Source organism: Ailuropoda melanoleuca, chromosome 12 (genome assembly GCF_002007445.2).
Source record: "Ailuropoda melanoleuca isolate Jingjing chromosome 12, ASM200744v2, whole genome shotgun sequence".
In the NCBI taxonomy this organism is placed as follows: domain Eukaryota; kingdom Metazoa; phylum Chordata; class Mammalia; order Carnivora; family Ursidae; genus Ailuropoda; species Ailuropoda melanoleuca.
Genome location: NC_048229.1, coordinates 80,455,022 through 80,468,378, shown reverse-complemented (window position 1 = coordinate 80,468,378; position 13,357 = coordinate 80,455,022). Strand labels below are relative to the sequence as shown.

Sequence of the window (13,357 nt, the reverse complement as noted above, 5' to 3'; positions counted from 1 at the left end):
CCGAGGCATGCATGGGGCCTGGCCCCTCTCTGTGCCCCCAGCTCCTGGCTGAGCTAGTCTTCATGAGGGCTCACAAAAGTGGGCAACCGTGGAGGCCTGGAGCACAGGCACTGGCCTAGGGGAAACTGAGGCTCTGCTGGGATGCACGTCTGTCGCCATGCGGCCCTTTAGACTCGACATGCTCACACAGCAGCCTCTCGCCACAGCAGTGTCCCTTGACTGTCTCCTTGTCATCTTCCCTCATCACATCTCTGTGACTTCATCATCCAGCAACACGTGCAGGGCCTGCTCATGACCGCAGGGTCCTCCACACACCTGTTTGCCTGGATTAACTGGCCTCCTATGTTAGATGGGAAGCTCCTGGGGGACAGAGCCTAGTCTGACAGGTGCACAGTTGTGTCTCTGCCTGGCACACTGCCTGGAAAACATAGTCATCCACCCATCCATCCATTCATCCATCCACCTGTCCCTCCCTCCCTCCCTCCTCCTTCCCTCCCTCCACCCCTCCCTCCACCTACCCATCCATCCATCCACCCTCCTACCCTACCCATCCACTTAGCCATCCATCCATTGTCAGGACTAGAATTCGGGGCTTGGGGTCTTGACTGCTATACTTTACCCTTGTCTCACTGCACGGCCAAGGGAGCAAAATCTTGGAGTAAGCATCTGTTCCACCATCTAATCCTCACCTCAAAAGAGGACCTGACATGAGTGGAGTTGGGTGGGCCGGGAGCCCACAGCACTACCACCATCATCCTCTGTCCCATGGCTGGGAGAACGGACAAGCCGTCCCCTCCCCTGGGCTCACCTTGTCAGCCTGGGGACCTGTGGGAGGAGGGGCCTTATGCAGCCATCTGAGTCTGGATCCCCTTTCTGCTTGAGCCTCTGGAGGGCCCCAGGGCCATGCAGGCCAGAGCAGAGGCTAGGGTTGGGGAGCCGGACTTGACCCAGGACATGGCCTGTCCTTCCCCTAGAGTAGGCGCTCCTCCATCCCCTGGAAGGAGACGCTGGCCTGCTGTCTCTGGGTTTGTGTCCCCTGTCCTGACCCCAGATGCCTTCCCTGGGCCTGCTCAACTGTGCTGGGGCCCTGCAGGACGCTCGCATGCTGCCCTGAGGACAGAGCTGACTGCCGACTCACTGAACAGGTGGAGCGACCGGCCTAGGACACCAAGAGGTGCAGCCCCAGCTCCCCTCAGTCTCTGACCCGTGGCTGAGCCAGCCCAAGGCCTGTCGCTGCTGCCACTCTCACAGCTGGGATGATCTGGAGAGGCTGGTCCCTCCGAGGAGGTTCTGGGAAGCAGGCGCAAGCAGAGTGTAGGGAGCCTGGCAGCTTGTAAGGACCACTGTGCTCCTTCCTGGCCTGGCCCACAGCCCTCAGCCCTGCAGCTGCAAATGCTCTGTGGGTGGCAGGAGTCACCCTAAAAGGTCTGAGCCTGCCAACAGGGGCCTCAGTTTCCCCATCTGGACAATGGCACTGCCATCCCTGGGGGCTGAATTTGCAGTAGAGGCTTCGAGCTGCCAGATCCAGGAGGGGGCTTAGATGCTGGCGTGAGTTCACCCAGCAGGTTTCGCTCAACTGTCTCATGGAGCGGGGTCAGAGGACGCTGAAGTTCAAAGGTCATGCTGCGGGCTGGGGAAGAATCAGGACTGGATGTCCCTACCCCAAAAGTCAGGCTCTTCTCCTGGCCCCCCGTCCCCTCCCACCACGAGGGCCGATGTCTCGTGCTCCCCACTGATGGCCGTGCGGGCAGGTGCTGAAGGCGAGTGGCTCACATTGACCCTCCACTCACCACCTGGGCTGATTCTCAAGCTAATCCGAGAGGCTGGCATGATGATGTAATCCCCTTCTCCTCAATGGGAAACTGAGGTCCAGAGAGGTGCAGAGACTTGCCTGCAGTCACACAGCTCAGTAGGTCAGGGCCCACTGTGCTTGTGTCATTCCGGGACCAATGGGGGTTCTGGAGTGTGGCCCCTGCCTTCCGGGTGCCCTGTCCTGGGGTCCAAGAGCTCCCGCTGGCCTGCATGGCTGGGCAAGGTCAGCAGCAGCACTGCCAGCAGCCTGTGGTGTTATCACAAGTGACACATTGTCCGAAGGCCTTGGCTTTGGAGCTGTTTGTTACACAGCGATCGATAGCTGTGGTCATCAGGGGCTCTCACTCCAGCGTTCCCTTCTGTTTGCAGGGGTGGCCGGGCACTAAACACAACATGGGGGGGGGTCAGGCTGTCAGCACAGTGAGTGACGTTCTCATCACCTGCTTTGTCCCCGGACCCATGAAAATAACCACCTTGCAGTGGGGAAGTGTCACGGGTCTGATATGGCCGTCTATCCGCTCACAGGACCCGCCCTAGATTCTCTGGCTGAGCAAGTGGTCAGAGTTCCTCTGCAAAAGTGCTGTCCCCTCCTGGGGGACTGTCCACCCTTCAGCTCCCTGGACTTCAGATCCGTGTCTTGAGCACAGGGCCAGCGAGGGGCAGGAGGACCCGGACCCCCACTCCCTGCTGTCGTTCACGCAGGGGTCCTTCCAACCGCACAGCCGGGATGCTGGGATCAAGGGCCCCATCTTGGGACGCAGAGGGATGGCTTCTCCTGGCTTTTCCTTGACTTGCCCGTAGAAAGTGCCTTCTGAGGCTTTTGTCTTCTCTGACCCGGCTTTGTGCAGCGTGCTGACGGGTGTGGCGCCCGCTCCCATGCATGGCCCTGAACGGTGACGGTGCCTCTGACCTGTGCCCGAGGGCCCCGGGCCCAGCCGTCTGGGACAGGAGAGGCCCGAGGTCATACTGGTTGGGCATCCCAATATCTGTCGCCACTGAAACCTTGGTTCAAATGCCCAAAGGAATCCATCACTGATCAGCTCTCCACAGTCTGCCTCACATACACAGGAGGAATACCTGTATGTTTGCGCTCCTACCTATCTGTTGGGGCAAAGACGACTGACAGAGGAAGAGTTACAGCCCTGCCCTCCCAGACCCCTAAAAACCCTGAATTTCACCAGCTCGATGTCCCTCCTTCATTACCCCAATTTCCCCAACAGCTCGGAGGGGCCAGCAGACCCACATGACAAGGGGACAAAGATGGGGCAGAGGGAAAGAAGGGTGGGCTCGTAGGACCCAGAGCCACCCCTGGTCCCTGTGTCCATCCCTGGGCCACGCAGACTGAGTGAGCTGTGGGCACAGATCCACCAAAGAGACGCTTCCGTGGCCCGTCTTGCTGGGGCGGCAGGTACGACAGAGGCCCGAGCTGTGGGGACCTTTTTGCTACCCTCGGGAGGGTGTCCTGAGAGAGGCGCTAATGCAAAGGAAGGGAGAGCCACGAACTGGAGAAAGGCTGACTCCTAAGGCCCCGTCTGGGAGCCTGGGTCGAGGAGGACCTGAAGCCCACGTGTTATTGCATGTGGGCTCTTCAGTCCCACCAGCCAGGAGACCCCTTCAGTGCTGTGAGACTTGTGTTTCTGTTGCGCACGAGACGCGTAAAGCACAAGGACGGGTAGAACATGGCTGATGGCCAAGCTCCCAGTGGGGTCACGAGGAGAAAGGACCCAGAGTGGGGGCGGGAGGCAGGAACTGGAAATGCTGCAGGGGGTATTCCTGGGGGCAACTGCCCTGTGCGGGCCTGACCCACCCGAAGGCCCCCAGTAGACACACGTGCCTGCAGTGGCATGACCCACCAGGGAAGAGGTGGTGGAGTTCACCGCAGATAGCCCAGGGTGGTGACCTTCAGGGACCCGTGTCTAGCGGGGAGACACTGGGCCGTCTGAACGCAGCGAGCACTCCTGGCCGATTGGGGCCACTTGGCAGGACGGACATACGACAAGGTCCTGGCACTGGGGGCACGTGCACGGACTATGGCCAGCACTGGGCTATGGGACGGCCAAACACGCCATTTACATGCTAGACACACACAGTGTCATGTAGCTGGTATAAGTCACACCCGGCGGTGCCCGTCACATGTAGTATGATACACGTACGTGTACGACCGTTACATACACGACACGACACGACCAGTAACACACGCAGGCTGGCGTTGTAGACGTGAGAATCCACCGACCTCCTGCCCTTCCCGACCTGCGGTCCCCAGTCACAAGAGAAATGTCGCCCCGCCCGCCACAACTTCCAGAGGCCCTGCCTACCGAGTCTGCCGCCAGGTAGAGGGGTGCCGGGGCCGAGGCACGCCCTGGGGCCCCCAGAGCAGCCGAGGTGTGGCAGTGAAGCCCGGGTCCCAGGGTGGAAGGCCGATGGGGGCAAAGGTGTCCTGGGGAGCGGGGTGGGGGGAGTCCAGCACAGGTTGGGGGTTGGGTGCCCTGTGATGGGCCAGGAGCCTGTGCGGGCCATGATGACAGAGACCACATGTGATCCCTGAGCGCCGAGTTCCCGCAGGCACCGTGTTTCCCGTGCAGTTGCTCATTGAACACGCGCATCTCCAGGCCTCTGGGGCCGTGAAAGGAGCAGGTTCCAGGAGCTCGCCGGCCAGCAGGGCAGACGCCCACGTGACCCGAGGGAGCGCTGCGCAGACGTGGGGCATCCTGGCTCCCCGCAGGCTGCCCCAGGCGCTAGCCGCGCCGTGATGCCCCACGTCTGTGAATCTGCCCTGCCTTCAACACCGAGTCCGAGATGTACTTAGCGTCTCCCCGATAATTCTCACAAACGAGACCACACGCGGTCTGAAAGTGTTCTGTTACGTTCGTTAAAGAAACTGTACCACGAAATTCATGGCCCCTCTTTCTTTTCCACACGCAGCCACTGAAAAGGCCAAGATGACCCCATGACACGCATCCCCTTTCTCTTGATGGCACTCGTATCGATGGTGAGCCCCCTCCTGCCAAGGCCCCACGGCTGTCACACTTGGGGGCCCTGCCACTCTTCCCGCGGGCACGTGCCCGAGATGCCTGGTGGCTACAAGACTGAGGACGCAGCGTCCGCTCCGCCTTCTCGTGGAACAATGCCCATTGCTGGATGCCGGTCCTGGCCCGTGCCTAGCGAAGCATTTTCAGGCTGACTGCCAGCCGCACAGGCCCTCATCCCTGTCCTGGGAGGCAAGACAGGTGGGGAAACAGCACGACAAAGCCCCACGCCTGCCCGCGGACCCTTGCCCTGAGCCCCTCCTCGGGCCCGACGTGTCAGGGTGTCCCAGCCCCTGCCTGGGTAAATTCCAGTTTTGCTCTTTTACTCAACAGCCTCTGGGGGACACGGCACAGGAGGGCCTCAGGGCACAGGCCCAGGGGCCCACTGCCCAACGGCAGGCAGGTCCCTCCGGGAGCTTCTCAGACTTTAATTATTCCCCAGGCACCAGCCCGGCATAAATACAGCCTAGACATCCAAGAAAAGCACGCTGCCGGTATGGGGAGCCTTTCCCAGTGCTAAATGCAGCCTCGGCGCTGGGCAGGCCGGCGAACGCGCTCAGATAACAATCGGATTCCGCAGGCCCTGAGCTGACCCTGGATCGGGCATGCTCCCACTCACCGGGAGTGACCGCCGTGGCCAGGCGCAGAGGGCCGCCGGCTGTCTCTCTTCCGTTGGGAGGGCACTCCAGGGCGGGGAGCAGGAATGCATGTGGGCTGGTCCGAGTTTAGCATGTATTTATAAATGGGGCACAGCTGCCAGCCGAGTGGTACCCTCGAGGTCAGCTTCCTGCCAGGTCCTGCGGCCAGATGTTTTCCTGACATTGAAGAGAGACCGCTCCACCCACGCATGCCCAAAGTCAGCCTGCGTTGATGTGCGAGGCCGCTCCATGCCTGGGCCTGGCCGGGCTCCAGGGGCTCCGAGAGGACGGGCACTCCAGGGATGTGAGACATGGGACCCACACACACAGGGTGGCTTGTGAAAGGAGCAAGGAGGGGAGGGGAGCGTGCCGCCGTGGGAGGGAAGCCTTCTCAAAGGCAAGGCAGGGCAGTACCGGAGGTGGGTTTTGAGGGATGGTTAGGAGTTTTCCAGACATCACCAGGAGCATGTGATGTGCTTTGGAGGTGAGCAAGGGAAGGGGTGCTCTTGGGGACAGCTGCCATCCCGTGTGCCTGGCGCACGGCATCTGGGGAAGAGCACACGAGAGCCCCAGAGGGTCTTGAACTTCCATGTGGACAAGCGTGCCAACGTGCGGGTCCCAGCCTCCCGCACCGGTTCTGATGCAGCAGAGCTGGGGGAGGCAGGAAGTCTGACCTGGAGCCACTGAGCCCGGGCCGAGAAACTGAGGCTCAGAGAAGGAAGAGTAGTCTGAAGGGGCTTCCTGGAGGACGTGGGGGAAAGGTGCGGGGAGGTGGCACTCGGTGAGGAGTGGGCGCCAGGAACTCCACAGTCGAGGGGCACCAGACACCAACGGTGCACGGCGGCCAGAGACACACGCGGACGCTGAGAGCTCACACGTGGCTGGTCGGAGCCAAGACTCCAGTTAAATGTAAAACACACGCAGGTCTCAAGAACCCAGCTGCCTCCCTTGATTGTATACTGAATACATATTGGAATGATGGTATTTTGGATAAAATGTATTATATAAAATGAATTTCATCTGTTGGTGTAAGTTTTTCAATGCAGCTACCAGAACTTTCAAGATTACCCGGGCACCTTGCAATCGTGGCTTGTGCTGTGTCATCATATCCCAGTACGGTATTACACACGCGCACACACCCACAGACATTCTTGGATGTGCACACACGTGTCCACACATGTCCGTGCACTCAGGCACCCTCACACACTCACACACTTCCTTGCGCTCATGGCCACACGCTGCGAAATGCTGGGACAAGGAAAGTTTTCGGGCTCGGGCTTTCTGGGTCCTGGTCAGCCCTGCACAGCGCTGGCCACGGCCCGCCGTGGCTCTGGCCCTTTAGATGGATTCTTGCTGGCGGGGCTGGGGGCCAGGTGTCCCCGCCCACTGCCTGGCCCGCCCCTCAGTTGCGCCCAGGCCCTTGGGCTCCAGTGACAGGGCAATCCCTCCCCTCTGACCTGGTCCTCACCTGTAAAGCAGCCACAGCAGCCCCGCCTTCCCAGGTGAGGGAGACAGACAGCACTCGCAGCTGCTCGGCCACCAGCCAAGTGTCCGCCTGCCCACTGTCGTGCAGACCAGCCCTGGACGGCTGAGTGGGGAGTGCTGACCGTCCCGGGGTTGGAGACCCCACGACCCCCTGCAGACTCTGGCCAAGGACCCCATGAGGGTGTCATCCCTCCTAAGCTGCTCTCCCATGGGCCCCCTCTAGCTTGTGCTGCAGTGTAAGAACGCGGGCCGTGGGTGCAAATCCCGGCTCTGACTCTGAGAGCTGTGATGGATGCGGGCTGCTTCACTGCGCCCTTCTGGCCCCAAAGAAAGGCTGGCCAGACCCGTGCTCCCTCCTGGCCTCCTCTTGTTCTGCTCTCCTCTTCCTGGGGTCAGCCCTTGGGACATGCCGCTCCCCACCTCTTAGTCTTCCCTGGTCCGGCCAGATGCCTCTCCTGCAGGCACCTGTCTGAGCCTTGTCACCGTTCCTCCAGGTGCTACATGGAAAGTGACTGCCCACCCCCCACCCCAGGCACCCCCAGCCAGACCATGAGCTCTGGCAGTGGAAGAGGGGCGTGCCCTTTCTCAGCAGCCCCAAGGCCTGGAGCACAGCCTGGCCCCTGAGCGGCCTTCTGCAGGTGACCCCCCGACATGTGCAGGAAGCACAGAGGGTGCCCAGCTCTGTGGCTGTCCTGGGGAGGGCACCATCTCCTCCGCCTCTGAGCATAGGTTAGGTACAGCTGAGGAGCGATCAGCCTGCCCGGGGGGGACACTGAGCCTTCCCTGGGGGTCCCCTCTCTCTCTGATGTGGTCATGTCCACGTGAGACGCTGCTCAGCAGGAGCCAGCCTGGGACTGCTCAGGGCAGAGGGCCCCCCACCCACACTCCCTGTGGGAGTTGGGGAACGTGTGTGCACTCTTGCCCCGTATCCGGTTAGGCGGCCTGGCCTGAGCCCCCGAGCCCTCTCACAGCTCCCCACTGGGTGCAGTTCGGCTGATGCGTTCACCTCGGGTAAGAGCTGTGGGTCCCGCTAGTTGTTGGCTATGTGCATTCCGATCACGCATTCTGGAACCGTGGGAACAGCCGCCACAGGACAGGCTCAGGGCCCCCCGCCACTCTGGGGCAGGCCGGAGCTAAAACCCCACTGATCGCCTGACCTCAGCGAGTGATGCTCGGGCCTCCTGGGTCAGTGTCCCCGAACGATGGAGTTGCTCCTTTTGTGCAGTGAGCTATCGTCCTGGGAAATGGCCGTAGGTCCCTTTGGGGAAGGCTGGGAGAACGACGAGCGGTGGCACTTCCTGGCAGTGTAGCAGGGCTTCCCTGAGGGCACTGTAAGGAAGACAGAAGAGGGCTGCATCGCCCAGCACACACTACAGGCCCTGGAGAAGCCTCAGGGGAGGGCAGGGGTGAGAGGGTAGAGCCCCCAGCAGGACAGTCCCCGAGGCTGCGACTGCCACACTCTCTGCCTCGACTTGTCCATCTGTGTGCTCACGGCTCTGGCGCCCAGGCAAGGTCGCATTGGGGCCCCACTTCCTCGCTGTGTGACCCTAAGCCAGAGCCTTTGCCTCCCTGTCCTGGTTTCCTCGTGCACAGAAAGGGGGTAGAGAGGCCCTCACAGCCTTACGCTGGCACGGACGGGAAACGGTGCAGCTGGGGATGGTGACCGCGGAGCCCCGAGTCCCACTCCCAGACCGTCCTCGAGAAACTCAAACGCACGCCCCACAGAGACGTGTTCCCAAGTGCTCACGGCAGCACCGGCACCGTGGCCAGAAGCCCATCAGCAGATGATGGGCCACAAACTGTGGTCCAGCCACGGCACGGAATATTACTCAGCCATCAAAAGGAAGGCGGCCCCGGAGGAGGCTGCACCATGGATACCCCGCAGAGACGCTACGAGGAGTGCAGTCAGGCAGCCGCAAATACCGTGTGATTTCATTCATGTGAAATGTCCTGAATAGGCAAACCCAGAGGCAGAAAGTAGATTTGTGGTTTCCGGGGCTGCGGGAGGCGTGGGGGGTGCAGCGCTTCTTGTTGGGGGGATGAAAGTGTTCTAGGGGAAGACGGGGGGGGTGCTTGCTCACCCCTGTGAACACACTAGAAACCACGGAACCCTGCACTTACGCTCTACGAGCGCTGCCCAAACCAGGAGGTCCCTGCCGAGTCAGGCTGACCCAGGACACGGGATGCCTGTCAGCCTCTGCCGAGGGGGCACTTCCTTCAGTGCCGGGACCAGGTCCTGGCTCCCTCGCCCCGTGCAGCCAGGATCTTGGCATCTCTGCACTGACCACCCCCCCGCCCCTTACCAGAACCCAGAGAAGGCCCCCTCTGCCGTGTCCCCAGAGGGCAGTGCCCGGCCAGCCACACGCAGGTCCGGGAGGGGCAGCCCTGTTTATCCACGGCCACCTTGGCCCGGCAGCCCTGGAGGAATGTGGGAAAGGCAGCGGTCACATCTGCAGGCGGCATCTATGCCTGGGCCGCCAGAAAGCCTCAATGGCCGTTCATGAATGTGGATTTTGTTTGGCCTGTTTGGCTGGGACGCAGGCCCTGTGAGCAGCCCTGAGTCAGGACAGAGGCTGTGAGCAGGCGGCCAGGGATGGAATGTCCCCGTCCTGCCCCGGCTCCAGCCCGCCCATCGGGGGGGCCGAGGATCGAGGAGGGGGCTGCTGTTGTGGGCGCCCACCTGCCCACCCATGCACTCATGTGCACACAGCCTCCCTCCCTGGCTGGCCGGGGTCTCTGGGGTCCAGAAGTGCCTGGAAGTGCATGCAGCCAGAGAGTGGTGCCTGACAGAGGGCTCTGAGGGCCCCCAAGCCCAGGCTGCCTTCCTTCAAGGGCCTCGTCCACCCTCACCGGGAGTGGAGAGCCGCCCCGGGGGACGGGAGGACGGCTCTACCGCCAGCGCCCAGAGGCTTGGGTCGAGCACTGGGTGACGGGGAGAACAGGCAGGAAGGGGCCTGGGACCACCATTTCAGGATTGGCAGGCTAACCCCAGAGCCCCCCAGACAAGCTCTGCCTCCCCGCCTCCATCTTCAGGCCCCGCCCACAGTCATGCCCGGAAATGAGATCTGGAACTCTCCTTCCCAACGTGGGCTCTATTTAAACAAGGATGTAATTCTCAGAGACCACCTCGATCCCGACGGGAGCCGAGATGAGTAATGAGCAGGAAACCTATAGTTTGACGCCGGGGTCACAGCCCCCAAACTCCTGCCAGTGGAGTCGCTGACCTCACTTTCTGGTGGTTGGAAGCAGGACCAGAAACCGCAGGGCAGCGCGAGGGGGCGGGGCCCGCAGGCTTTGATGAACATCTGGAGGCAGGAGCTCTCGGTGCTAACCACAGCCGGCCGGTCCCCCAGCAGCTCTCGGTGGGTCCCTGCCTGGCCTGCCACCCTGCTTCCTACCCCTCCCCAAAGTTGGCTTGACGCCCCTGGGCCAAGGGAGGGTCTGCAAGAGTGACGCTGACCCTGAACGACGCTGAGGGGTCTTGGAGGCTTGGTAGCCCCTGATGAGGGAGGAGGGAATCCCAGGTCAGAAGTGACAGATGTCTCAGTCTCTGGCGTCGGAGGGGGGGGGAAGGGAGCTTCCAGTGTGCACACATGATGTCCTCCAGAGCAGAACCGTGGCCTGTGTACAGTACAGATGTCTGAAGTGGGGCCGCCACTCCTGCTCTGGGGACCTCTGGGCGGCTCCCTGGGTAGACAGAGACCTGAGGTGGCCTGGGGCCCCATGCAGTGACCAGCCTGCTCAATGTACAGGCCCGCTTTCCCTCTGACCTAGGTAAACGGTGGCTCCTTAGCTGACCTCACGGTGGGGCTAAGTTACAAGACCGCGATCAGTCCCCATGACAGTATCTGCCACCCCAGCCACAGCTGCCGAGACAAATGGTGCGGATATGCAAGCAAGGGAGAGGCTGAAGACATGGGCCCTCGATACCTGCAAGGCTGTCTGTCTCTGTGCTCACCCCTCTCCATCCTACATCCCCTGCCGTGCTCAGGCTAGTCTCCGGCACATCCTGAACTGATTCTATCTGAGAATCCCGCGAGTCCCCCCAGTCAGTGTGTGCTGAGAGCTGCTACATCCGGCTCAGCGGGGACGGGGTGCTGAATGGGTGTTGTCTAGCGGAGGGATGGGAATGCCCACACACAACCAAAGTGGGGTGCTGGAAGGGCTGAGGCTGGAGCAGACAGAAGGCAAGTTCTGCCGGGGCGGGGTCCACGTGCCACAGCAAGGAGGTGGCTAGCCGCTGGAGATGGGACACATGATGCTGGGTGTCCAGGGCAGGAGGCAGGAAGGGGGAACAGCGTCCCAAGAGTGGACCCCGTGGACTCACTGGGGAGGAGAATGGGGTGGGGTGGTGGCTGGCCTGGAATGCAGGGCTCCAGCCTTAGCGCTGTCTGCAGTGGGTGGGACGGTGGGCTGCTCCAACTCTGCCCAAGTCTCCATCCTCCCGCACACATCTAGAATGAACCAAGGTGGAGCTGGGCCAGCCGGCTGGGGTGAGCTCCTCGCCTGGGAGAAGTCACGAAGGCAGCCTACAGCAGGACCGGGGCTGCGCGACCATGCCCTGCACTGCCCTCCCTCCACGCACCCTTCCAGCCCTTTGCACCTGCAGAGCCCTTCCCATAGTCCCCATGGGGTCTCCCCAGCTGTGCGGGTAGGAACCACAGCAGCTCATACTGCGCTAGGCCTGTGCTGCTGGGACCCTGCTCCTCAGCCCACCCCCCCAGTCCCTGTGAGGTCTCCCCATTCTCCCGATGGAGAATTCAAGCTCAGGGATGTTGGTGACTTGCCCACACAGCCCCTGGGCAGATGCTTCCAGAGCCGGCACTCTTGACCACTACATCGCCTTCCCCAAACTCTGAGCCCCTCATTTTGGACAAGGAAGCAGACGGGTGCCTGAATCTTGGCAGACGGGTGCTGGAGGAAGGTGGGGGTGGGGCTTGGCTTGGAAGTCTCCGGGCTCCGGAGCAATCCACAGTGTGAACTGATGTCAAGAAGCACATGCATCTCTGGCACCATCAACGGTGGCAAGGTTCCAGAAGAAGGGAGGTGGGAACGGGTCTCTGCTTCCAGGTCACCTGGTGTTCTGCAAATGGGCAGGCAGGGAAGAGACCCACTGGCTTCCTCCCAGGGAGGGAGGCAGGACGGTGGCTGACCTGGAATGTCAAGTCAGAAAAGGCGCTGACCTGACAAGGTTAGGCTTCAAGGGGACATAATCTCTCTATTAACATTCTCCAAAGGCAGCCCTGTGTAAACGTTAGCCGTTAACCTGATGTGCCGCATGCTGCTCAGGAACACAGGACCCAAGCCGACAGAAACCACAGGTAGGAGGGTTTTCCCTCAACCTGCAACACAGCCTTCTCCTAAGCTGTGGCCTATGCCAGGGCTGGGACCGTGGGATGGGCTGCTGCGATAGGGAGTGAGGTCCCCATCGCTGGGGGTATTCAAGCAGTGTCAGTTACCTGGAGACAGGGTCTGGTGGAGAATGGAGCACTGATGAGGGAGTTGAAGAACCTCTGAGTTCTCTTTGACCCTGAATTCCCCGCACTTGCTGGCTTCCACACAGCCCCTGGTTACAGCCACACCCTCACCCACGCTCTCCAGGCCATGACCCTGTAGGGGCCATGGGCTCCCCTCAAGAGGCCCAGCCTCCCTTTTGGCCTCAAACACACTCCCAGGTGAGGCTCTCGGCAGGCTCTGCCCTGTGGTTCTGGAAGCTGCCAGGCAGGGCACATGGCACACGGAGGCACGCCCTCCTCCCCGGACGCCACAGGGGTGGCCCTTCCTAACACTGTGACCCTGCCTCAGCTTCCCCCTGCCCCCCCCATGACACTATCCTGGCATTTTACCTGTTTATCGTGTTTGTTATCAGGCAGGCAGGGGGCTTTGCTGGGTTGTGGGGTCCTAGGATACTGTGGGGCACAGAGGGGGCTCACTACACATTTGTTCAACCACCAGGCAGTCTTGGACTGGAGTCTGTGTGACGGAATGGAGAGAGGCCAGCGGCCCCTTCTGCTCACTACCTGCGCAGTGTTGGCCCAGTCACCGAACCTCTCTGATCCTCAGTTTCTTCATCTACAATATCTCGTGATAGGAGGCTTCCACACAGTAACACGTGGCACAGTCCCTACCCCGCACCGGCACTGCTCACGTGCTGGTCTGGAAGGAGTTAATGGCCTCAGCCACCGCCAGGGCGCAGGGGGCCAGTCCAAGCAAAGCCCAGTCGGTCCCTCCGACCCTGCTGCCTCGTTGGCCTAGGGTGCAGGGGCAGGGTCTGGGTGACCCCGGGAAGTCCCCGCGAGCCCGGCCGGCCTTCCCTTCCGGCTGCCGCCGTGCGGCGCCGCGTCCCCACGGGTCCCTCCGGCCCGACTCCCCAGGCGCGCCCCGCCGGTGCGGGGC

At 61.7% G+C, this 13,357-nt stretch overlaps 1 protein-coding gene across 2 annotated transcripts in view; it reads right to left on the bottom strand.

The window, feature by feature from the left end:
- ZNF469 (zinc finger protein 469) overlaps nucleotides 1–13,357 on the bottom strand; it is a 116,863-nt gene that overhangs the window by 32,496 nt on the left and 71,010 nt on the right. The window contains exon 1 of one of the 2 annotated variants that reach the window (XM_034672524.1): nucleotides 8,119–9,303. The exons of the other annotated variant lie outside the window; for it this stretch is intronic. The gene's annotated coding sequence lies outside the window, so the exon portion shown is untranslated. Of the gene's footprint in view, nucleotides 1–8,118; nucleotides 9,304–13,357 lie in introns of those variants that run through there. 2 annotated transcript variants of the gene reach the window in all.